Here is an 11997-nt window from a genome sequence, read left to right as displayed (position 1 = left end):
GGCTACCATGGAAACACAAGCTCAGCCCCCCGCTTCTAACGCGCCTCGTGATTGGAGCTGTGCCGGAAGTGCGTCTCTTCCGTGGAGCTGTCGCTGGTAAGGTGCCGACATTTTGTTGGTTTGCATACATGTTGATAAGGCTGGGCTGTCTGGCAGCATTGCATCTTATTGGGAAGAGAAAAGCGTTCAGTATTCTATCAAATAAAACATAAACATTTCAATATAAATTATTATTATTATTACTGCTAATGTTATTGTTACTAATAGAACCATAATAGATGAATGGGATACCAATACTGACCCTAAATGTGGCCCCATGGTAAATAGCAAGCTGTTTAGCGCTTAATTAGGAGCTGATAAGTGTTGGAAGTGTTTGTTATCGCTCAGAGATTTTCCAGCTTGCTGGACAATCTTATTGTGGCTTAGCCAGTCCTTCAAGGAAGGAAAGTGTTATTATTATTATTATTATAATACAGGATTTCTATAGCGCCAACAGTTTGTGCAGCGCTTTACAATATAATCACGTTGGATCCGTTATATAACCACAGCAGATTCTGGCTCTACAGATAGCCAGATGTCAATACTTGAAGTCCGTGATTCTTAAACTGGACTATAAATCAGCCTTTCTCAACCTTTTTAACATGGAGAAACACTTGAAGTAACGTTTGGGTTTTGGGGAACCCCCTGATAATAATGAATATATCTACAATTCAGGGTACATTGGCATGGTCAGGTGGTCAGTAGAAACGTGCCTCCATACATTGGTGGCCAGTGCAGAGCTCCCTTATGCTGGTAATCAGAGGAGATGGGCCATTAAACTTTGTGATCGGTGGAGAAAGGCCCCTTTAGATTGACAATCAATGAAGAAGGGCTCCTTTAGATAGGTGGTCATTGGAGAAGGGCCCCTTTAGATTGACACTCAGTGGAGAAGGGCCCCTTTAGATTGACAATCAATGGAGAAGGGCCCCTTTAGATTGACAATCAATGGAGAAGGGCCCCTTTAGATTGACAATCAATAGAGAAGGGACCTTTTAGATTGACAGTCAGTGGAGAAGGGCCCCTTTAGATTGGTGGTCATCAAAGAAGGTTCCCTTTAGATTGACACTCAATGGAGAAGGGCCCCTTTAGATTGGTGGTCATTGAAGAAGGTCCCCTTTAGATTGACACTCAATGGAGAAGGGCCCCTTTAGATTGAGAGTCAATGGAAAAGTGCCTTTGGATAGGTGGTCAGTGGAGAAGGGCCCCTTTAAATTGAAAATCAGTGAAAAGGGCCCCTTTAGATTGGTGGTCATTGGGAAAAGGACCACCCTACATTGCTGATCATTGGTAGAGGAGCCTCCTTACACTGGTGGTCAATGAGAGAGCGACCCCATTGCACTGGTGGTAAGTGAACAGAACCCCCCTTACAGATGTCCAAAAAAAAACACTAATGTCAATGGTTACTGATCTTAGAGATACATTCCTCATTTCTAAAGGAACCCCTAGAAGCTTCCAGAGGAACCCTGGTTGAGAACAGCTGCTATAGATGCCTAATTGTTCATTGTTCCAACAGTAATCATTGATGTCAAGTGTCCAAGGGCAACATCATAATGCGCACAGCGTGTGGAGCTGTAAACGGCCAGCTGATCGGAAGCCGATTAATCGATTATTGGAAAAGTTGACAACTTTTTCAATAATCGATTATAATCGATTATGTCGATTAGTTGTTGCAGCCCTAAAGAATTCTACGTCTTTTGTCTTAGCTAATCATTTTTTAGCTGGTCAATTTCTGATTTTTGCCAGAGACCTATGTTCTTCGGGGCCGGTCCCTTTTTTCAACACCAAACTGATTTTCTGTTTAGTAATACCTCTAAAGGACACCGCGGACAGCCTTCAAGGCTGCTGTAGCCTAATGTGGTGGAAAACAGAAAAAGAAGCGACACTCAATGTGAACACAGGGTCAATTAGTAACCAGATTTGTCATTCCCTTTGCCTAGTTGAATGGGATATTGTTTTACACATTCTACAATGGCAATGTATATTTTAGGTCTTAACAAAACAAACCTGTAGGTTGGATTACAATGAGTTGCCATGTTTACATTTTTCCTCTATCAGATGCATTGGTAGGGATTTTCTTCCTTGTTCAGCTTCCAAATTTGCATACTTTGAACAATGACACATTTACATAAATCTTCCTCCACCAGATGTTGGAAAGTACATATGTTTCTCATTATCTGACGTTGTTTGATGCAGTACCAGGACCTGTTGTTTGTATGAAGACATGACAAAGATCTAGAGATAAAGCACTGTTGTATTTGTTTTACTATACAGTCTAATGTAAAAAGCCAAAAATCATAAGAGTTTCAACAAATTTGTTCTTTATTTCAGGACAATTCTCTTTACTATTCTTTGATTATCACGGAGGACCCACCATTCTCACTCCTGGTCACTTACATTGATTACCATGGAGGACCCACCATTCTCACTCCTGGTCACTCACATTGATTACCATGGAGGACCCACCATTCTCACTCCTGGTCACTTACATTGATTACCATGGAGGACCCACCATTCTCACTCTTGGTCACTCACATTGATTACCATGGAGGACCCACCATGCTCACTCCTGGTCACTTACATTGATTACAATTGAGGACTCACCATTCTCACTCCTGGTCACTCACATTGATTAGCATGAAGGACCCACCATTCCCCCTCCTCGTCACTCACATTGATTACCATGGAGGACCCACCATGCTAACTCCTGGTTATTCACATTGATTACCATGGAGGACCCACCACTCTTACTCCTGGCCTCTCACATTGATTACCTTGAAGGACCCACCATTCTCACTCCTGATCACTCACATTGATTACCATGGAGGACCCACCATTCTCACTCCTGGTCACTTACATTGATTACCATGGAGGACCCACCATGCTCACTCCTGGTCATTTACATTGATTACCATGGAGGACCCACCATTCTCAATCCTGGTCACTTACATTGATTACCATGGAGGACCCACCATTCGCCCTCCTGGTCACTTACATTGATTACCATGGAGAATCTACCATGCTCACTCCTGGTCACTTACATTGATTACCATGGAGGACCCACCATGCTCACTCCTGGTCACTTACATTGATCACCATGGAGGACCCACCATGCTCACTCCTGGTCACTTACTTGATTACCATGGAGGACCCACCATGCTCTCTCTTTCGTTGTCAAAGCATAACTGAACGAACTGAAGATAGAAGCTGATTGGTTGCCATGCAGATTTTATCTGCTCAAGTTTTGATAAATTACCCTCTATGACTATAAGCACATGAGCTAAAATTAAAAAAAAATATTTTGCCGGGCAATGTATATTTATTTGATCTGGATTCATCACTATAAAAAGTTTGAGCATTTGATACTACTTTAAACAACATAGCTTGGTCACCATCCCTCCCCCAGCCTGTGATTGGACAGCAAAGGAGTGGCAGCAGGCTGATGAGGTCATCATCTCCCTGCTTTCTCCAAGTTCCTTGTCAGCCCATGTGAACGCAGGACCTCTGACTGGCCCTAATTCAGGGGTGGGCAAACTCTGCCCCTCCAGCTGTTGTGGGACTACAAATCCCATGAGGCATTGCAAGATTCTCACAGCCACAGGCATGACTCCCAGAGACAAATGTATAGTGGGATTTGTAGTTAAAGCACATCTTGTTTGCCCACCCCTGCCCTAATAATTGCCCTTCCCTCTGCCAGTCTAAGTGCTGCTTTATGATTGCAGGAGGCAGAAGACCAGTTAAATTCAGGTAGTTTATACTAGTTTCAAAAGCAAAGATTTACTTCCCTGTCCAACAAAAGGTAAGTATTCAGCTTCTTGTATTACACTGATCTAGTGGCTATATTTTAAAGTGACAGGGTCATTTTAAAAGACCAATGTCTGTTTGGCATGCTCTATAACATGCTGGCCGCCTTTTCTCTCTCTTCTTTTTTTTTTTTTTTTCTTCAGAGAAAGAGGAACATGCCATGCGAAGATGGAAACTGAAAGCAGCTCGTAGACTCAAGTATCAGTTTCACTTTACGTCACAAATGGGGGAGAAGAGAGAAACCGATCAACTACGTGAAGAGGTAAGGAACAAATAGCTAAGGGACCACAGGAATTATTAAAGCAAGATTCAGGCAGGAGGGCCGAAGGCAAGGATTTTGATTTAAGGCGGACTGAGGGTCATGAATGGAGAGGCGAGATTCAGGAGAGGAGGTCCTATGGAAATGCCATTCATGTTTACACACAAGTAGATGAATAATAAAGTAAAGGTAAGTTCAACGTAACCAGTGAATACTATTGACTGCAATATAAATATAATGTTTCCCCCTTGTGATACATTCATTCAGTTGAAATATCTGCATAGGATGTACTAGACCCCACACATACTGCACCGCATGGGGAGAGCAGACTCGCCCATGTGTCATAGATGCAAAGTTGAAGATTTTATACGTATGCTTTTTGGAGTGATCACAATTTTCATCCTTTTGCTCTGGAATGACTGAGTTTATTTCTAAAAATCTTATTATGCCTAATATATGTAAATCATTGAGGTGTCTATTGGTTGAGCAACGTCACATAAGAAGGCACGGTGACAGTGCAAAAGACACCACTTTTACGTCCTTTTCTTTTCTCCAAAAAGAACAAAAACAAACATTAAATTCGAAAACAAATACCAATTATAAGTCATTTATATATGTCAGTGATGTCCATCAATAACAAGCGTAGACACATAGGGGGTCATTTGTAAAGGTTCTGCCTGGCTATATTCCGTTCACATAGCACTAGAAGCCCTAGATGACGCTGACGTAATTCCTTTACTCATCAGCGCCATCTAGGGGCACCAGTGCTGTGCAAACGGCATCAGAACGTGAAGTTAACCCCTAAGACAAGGGTAGGAAAACTCCGGCACTCCAGCTGCGGTGAAACTACAAATGCAATCATGCCTCTGCCTCTGGGAATCATGCCTGTGGCTGTCTGAGTCTTACAACGCCTCATGGGACTTGCAGTTCTGCAGCAGCTGGAGGGCCAGGGTTTGCCTACGCTTGCCTTATGGTGACAAGGTGAGAATCTTTATTTATCCCGATATAAAATAATTTTACAGACATCTGCATTTTGCTCTTTGTACTTAGTTGGCACCTGTTGTGCACTGGCCAATGTCTTATAACATGTATAATTCACTTGACTTCTGTCCTGAAACTGTTTTGTTTGTATCGCCATTGTATGCCTATTGTACAAGTTATCTGAAACATCATAAAACATTCCCTTTACATTCAGCAACTAAAATATTTACAGGGACCTACCCACATTACCCCCGGATTGTACAGTCCAAGGCTTGACGGTCAGGCTGCAGGGATTCCCTTTACATTCAGCAACTAGAATATTTACAGGAACTTACCCACATTACCCCCGGATTGTACAGTCCAAGGATCGACGGTCACACTGCAGAGATTCCCTTTACATTCGGCAACTAGAATATTATCAGGGACTTACCCACATTACCCCCGGATTGTACAGTCCAAGGCTTGACGCTGCAGGGATTCCCTTTACATTCGGCAACTAGAATATTTTCAGGGACCTACCCACATTACCACCGGATTGTACAGTCCAAGGCTTGACGCTGCAGGGATTCCCTTTACATTCGGCAACTAGAATATTTTCAGGGACCTACCCATATTACCACCGGATTGTACCGTCCAAGGCTTGACGCTGCAGGGATTCCCTTTACATTCGGCAACTAGAATATTTTCAGGGACCTACCCATATTACCACCGGATTGTACCGTCCAAGGCTTGACGCTGCAGGGATTCCATTTACATTCGGCAAGTAGAATATTTACAAGGACCTACCTACATTACCACCGGATTGTACAGTCCAAGGCATGACGGTCAGGCTGCAGGGATTCCCTTTACATTTGGCAACTAGAATATTTTCAGGGACCTACCCACATTACCCCCGGATTGTACAGTCTAAGGCTTGGCGGTCGTGCTGCAGAGATTCCCTTTACATTCAGCAACTAGAATATTTACAAGGACCTACCTACATTACCCCCGGATTGTACAGTCCAAGGCTTGACGGACGTGCTGCAGGGATTCCCTTTACATTCAGCAACTAGAATATTTTCAGGGACCTACCCACATTACCACCGGATTGTACAGTCCAAGGCTTGATGCTGTAGGGATTCCCTTTACCTTCAGCAACTACAATATTTACAGGGACCTACCCACATTACCCCCGGATTGTACAGTCCAAGGCTTGACGCTGCAGGGATTCCCTTTACATTCAGCAACTAGAATATTATCAGGGACTTACCCACATTACTCCCGGATTGTACAGTCCAAAGCATGACGGTCACACTGCAGGGATTCCCTTTACATTCAGCAACTAGAATATTTTCAGGGACCTACCCACATTACCCCCGGATTGTACAGTCCAAGGCTTGATGCTGTAGGGATTCCCTTTACCTTCAGCAACTAGAATATTTTCAGGGACCTACCCACATTACCACCGGATTGTACAGTCCAAGGCTTGACACTGCAGGGATTCCCTTTACATGCGGCAACTAGAATATTTACAAGGACCTACCTACATTACCCCCAGATTGTACAGTCCAAGGCATGACGGTAGGCTGCAGGGATTCCCTTTACATTTGGCAACTAGAATATTTTCAGGGACCTACCCACATTACCCCCGGATTGTACAGTCCAAGGCTTGATGCTGGAGGGATTCCCTTTACCTTCAGCAACTAGAATATTTTCAGGGACCTACCCACATTACCCCCGGATTGTACAGTCCAAGGCTTGATGCTGGAGGGATTCCCTTTACCTTCAGCAACTAGAATATTTTCAGGGACCTACCCACATTACCCCCGGATTGTACAGTCCAAGGCTTGATGCTGGAGGGATTCCCTTTACCTTCAGCAACTAGAATATTTTCAGGGACCTACCCACATTACCCCCGGATTGTACAGTCCAAGGCTTGATGCTGGAGGGATTCCCTTTACCTTCAGCAACTAGAATATTTTCAGGGACCTACCCACATTACCCCCGGATTGTACAGTCCAAGGCTTGATGCTGGAGGGATTCCCTTTACCTTCAGCAACTAGAATATTTACAGGGACCTACCCACATTGCCACCGGATTGTACAGTCCAAGGCTTGACGGTCGTGCTTTAGGGATTCCCTTTACATACGGCAACTAGAATATTTACAGGGACCTACCCACATTACCACCGGATTGTACAGTCCAAGGCTTGACGCTGCAGGGATTCCCTTTACCTTCAGCAACTAGAATATTTACAGGGACCTACCCACATTGCCACCGGATTGTACAGGTAGACCTCAATCAGACAAAAGCAAATTTATTTGTAAATCTGCAAATTGAGTGAATTTCAGATTTCAGCAATGACATACAACTTGTCAATACATTGATGGATCAAAAATAAACTTGCATCGATTTGCTTATACCCAATGTTTGTGAACACACGCTAACATATGGGAATACATTATATTTGGGGACAAAATAAATAGCTCTGGATTGTAACATGTATTGTAATTGTACAATTCCAACAGTGAAGGTGGTAGATGGTGGATTTATATAACGGGCCTTTAGGCGTATTTCACATGCATGGTTCAAATTCTGACCATTTTCTGCTAAATAAAGTGCAACTCAGTCCGTGGGTGGCCCCGTTGGCCCCTGCTGACTCAACAACTTTCAAATGAAAACCCAAAGGCGGGTGCAAAATTGTCAGCTGAACGGTGCCTGCATCCAATCAGATGGGGTATTCAGACACATTGTTCAGCGTGGATGAGGGAATCTAGTGATTTCTTAAATTCAAAGGACAGGCTGGAAAAGAAGCAGAAATATACTAACCTTTCCGACATCTGTGTCTTATAACGACCTCTGGCCGCTGCAGGTATTTGACACTTCCTCAAGTGTCAATTTCTTGCTCCCCTTCCACTGCCTTCTACGTCACCACTGGATGCAAGGGGTGGGCAGAAGGAAACAGCAGACTACAACTGTTGAAAGCCTCATTTTTTTCACATATCACTGTTATCTTACCAATTGGTATTTTTGACACCACTTTAAATGTTTCCTGCTCCCCTCAATAGACCCCTCATTGAGACTCACACATGGCCAGTTTGAGGATAGCATTACGCTAGGGAGCTAGAACCTGTGAGTGACCTGACTTTTACAATGGAAATACCTAAAAAAAAAAACAATACAATAACATGTAAGCGGCAAATTATTATTATGATTATACAGGATTTATATAGTACCAACAGTTTGCGCAGCGCTTTACAATATAAGGAAGACATTACAATACAATTCAAGACAAGATGGTTAGGAGGAACCTTGCTGTAAGAGCTTCTAATCTAAAAATGAAATACAATGCATATGCAAAAAAATCATCTGAACCCTGTGAGAATTATTTTAGTGGAAGGATAAACAATAAACTGTCCATGGTTATTAAACTATTGCATGTGTTATGCTGGGTTTTTATTTTTAAAGAGCCTTTTGTACATGTTATTATTGTCGTTACTCAGCAAATCAAAGCATTTATTACCTTTATATTTTATCTTATTCCGGTTTATAAAAGACAATCTCCGTCGATCATAATAGCAGTAATGATATTGTGGGTAAGGAAGAAGTGTCGGCACTTTTGGAAAGGGGTACTTGTGGTTCACCCTGACAATGCAGCAATTTGCAGCCATGAAGGAGGAATCCTTTTATTTTATATGTATGTATTGTTTGTCAACGTTGCCAATTTTAAAGGGATTCCGTCACGACGGTGCCGTTCTTGCACTCTTTCTATGTATTTAAACAAATTTTCTATAAATAAAGTAAGCCATTGGGCTATTTATTAATTATATTGTTTGAAGTCTAACCTCTTTTCCACCTCATTGTCCTGCAATGTATTTGGGTGATACAGAGCATGGGTAAGGTGCGTAGATTGTCCTGCATTCTAGTTGGGTGATGCAGAGCATGGGTAAGGTGCATAGATTGTCCTGCAATCTAGTTGGGTGATACAGAGCATGGGTAAGGTGCGTAGATTGTCCTGCAATCTAGTCTAGTGATGCAAAGCATGGGTAAGGTGCATAGATTGTCCTGCAATCTAGTCTAGTGATGCAAAGCACGGGTAAGGTGCATCGATTGTCCTGCAATCTATTTGGGTGATGCTGAGCATGGGTAAGGTGCATAGATTGTCCTGCAATGTATTTGGGGGACACAGAGCATGGGTAAGGTGCGTAGATTGTCCTGCAATCTAGTCTAGTGATGCAAAGCATGGGTAAGGTGCGTAGATTGTCCTGCAATCTAGTTGGGTGATACAGAGCATGGGTAAGGTGTGTAGATTGTCCTGCAATCTAGTTGGGTGATGCAGAGCATGGGTAAGGTACGTAGATTGTCCTGCAATCTAGTTGGGTGATGCAGAGCATGGGTAAGGTGCGTAGATTGTCCTGCAATCTAGTTGGGTGATGCAGAGCATGGGGAAAGGGGGTGGATTGTCCTGCAATCTAGTTGGGTGATACAGAGCATGGGTAAGGTGTGTAGATTGTCCTGCAATCTAGTTGGGTGATGCAGAGCATGGGTAAAGTACGTAGATTGTCCTGCAATCTAGTTGGGTGATGCAGAGCATGGGTAAGGTGCGTAGATTGTCCTGCAATCTAGTTGGGTGATGCAGAGCATGGGTAAAGTGCGTAGATTGTCCTGCAATCTAGTTGGGTGATGCAGAGCATGGGTAAGATGCGTAGATTGTCCTGCAATCTAGTTGGGTGATGCAGAGGTGCGTACGTTGCTTGAGCCAGCTGCTTGGGCACTAGCCAGAAAAAGTGTATGCAATATCCCCCTCCAAGGTGGACTGCCAGTAACGCTGAGTGTCTCTTGCATTGAGCTGTGAGAACAGCTGTGCATTTTCCAAATGCCATCAGTGACAGATAATTGTGTTGAGCAAACCCCTATTACCTGTTTAAACATGTCTCATTGTATGGGATCCTCAAGAGTATTGTTCCTATTACTAGACAATAAGATGGCTTACTGTCTAATTAGTCTGTGCGTTATTTTAGGGGGCAAGCAAGCAACTATTACAACCATCCGGTAGCCAATGTTAAAGTGACCCTTGCTATTCCTTTTGCCATCCTGTCTAATAGCATTTCACATGGTTTAGCTCTCTATCGATCACTAGATAGCAGCCCTGACAAAAATTGACTTCACCATTTGAAATGGCATGTGCAGGACTGCACTGTGCCCATATAGTAAGTCTGGCCAAGTACAAATTATATCATCCCTCCTTTGCCCATTAACTGGAATATTTTTCGTATTGGCTGCCAGTTTACTTTCTTGGCATAGTAAAGTAAGCTCTACACCAGAAGAATAATCACAGCCATTCAGGAAAGCAGTGAATGATGTCACTGTATCCAGGCAGATATACTACACAGGTATACTACATTCCTGCATATCAACCTTCCAAAGGTAAAGTTAATGATTACATTGAGATTCACAGCTGCTATGTAGGAATTGCTATGGGAGCTGTGACATGAAGGAGGGAGCAATGCACAGCTTGTTACAACAACCTCTCTGCAAAGGTACTGTCAAAACTCAATGGGATAGTAAAAGGAGTCACTTAAAGGAGAACTCCAGGCACATGAAATGTTAACCTTTGCAGCAGGGCTACCCCCACACTGCAAGGGTTAAGTGCTCATTTTGTCTAGGGAGCTAAAATAACAAAGATATACTCACCTAAATCTTGGACTCAGCTGGCCTCTAGATCGGTCCATGCAACCTTGTTCCCCCTCCACTCTGGTGATAGAATGTTCCTCGACGTCCAATACACTGTATCAAATGTGATGACTCACAGGTCCATAGACTCCCAGACAAGACACAGAGAGCGCCTCCATCGCATAAAAACTTTTTAATAAATTAATAAAAAATGGTATAAAGGTACTCACACAGGACGGATAAAAACAGGCATAAAAGGGTCAGAACGGAAGGTGCATATCCACCGGCTGTTGGTCTTCACTGGTAGTGAAGTGGTTTACGCGTTTCACAGGTCAAGCCTCCTTCCTCAGAACCAATTGGGGGTGTTCCTCAGAACCAATTGGGAACACCCCCAATTATTCGTCCTTTGTTTTTATTCGTCCTTTGTGAGTACCTTTTATACCATTTTTTATTCATTTATTAAAAAGTTTGAGAGCCGCCCCGTTATCGCCCTGCACTCCTGAACATCATTGATTAATACTCTCTTGAACCAAAATCTGCTGGCGCTGTGTTTGATTTTGTCCATAGACTCACAGAGCAGAGGGGAAGTGAGCCTAAAAGGACCGAGATTCGGGTGAGTATTTCTTTATTTTAGCTCCCTGGATAAAACATGCAGTGTAGGGGTAGGCCCACTGCATGGGTTAAGATTTCATATGCCTGGAGGTCTTCTTTGAGAACCCTTCATAAATTCTTTCCTCGCCCACCCCCATGTTAAAAAAAAGGGCAACTGTTCCTCCACAGCCGGCCACCGATCCACCGATCCTCTTTTGTGTAGAATAATGGCCAGCACCATCCAAACTACTTCTTGTGAGCCCCAAATGGGGATGCGCCTATGGCCACGTATATCAGCATATAACCATGCACAGCCGCAGCCTGTCATTTACCAAAATAGTCTTCCTGGATGCTGGTGTACGCTGCGCCTGTGACTCCCAAGACAAAAAAAAATACAGACGTAAGATAAGCATATGACCCTTTGCGACCATGTCCATAAGGCATAAGCCCTTAAGTTTTTAATCCTGGTCATTAATGTACATAATCATACAAAATAGCCGCTGCATAGGTGTTATACATCACAACTCATTAAAGAGAAAAAGCATTGTGTAAAACCAGAAATTAAACAGGAAACGTTGAAGCTTTTGGAGAAAAGGAGAATTACAAATGTTTGAATGTCCAACAAATGGCGCATTAATTGCTCAACATTTTCTTACGATCAGTTTATAGTGGGG

This window comes from Nanorana parkeri, unplaced genomic scaffold (assembly GCF_000935625.1).
Source record: "Nanorana parkeri isolate BGI_ZX_2015 unplaced genomic scaffold, ASM93562v1 scaffold237, whole genome shotgun sequence".
NCBI lineage: Eukaryota > Metazoa > Chordata > Amphibia > Anura > Dicroglossidae > Nanorana > Nanorana parkeri.
This window is presented reverse-complemented; position numbering follows the sequence as displayed.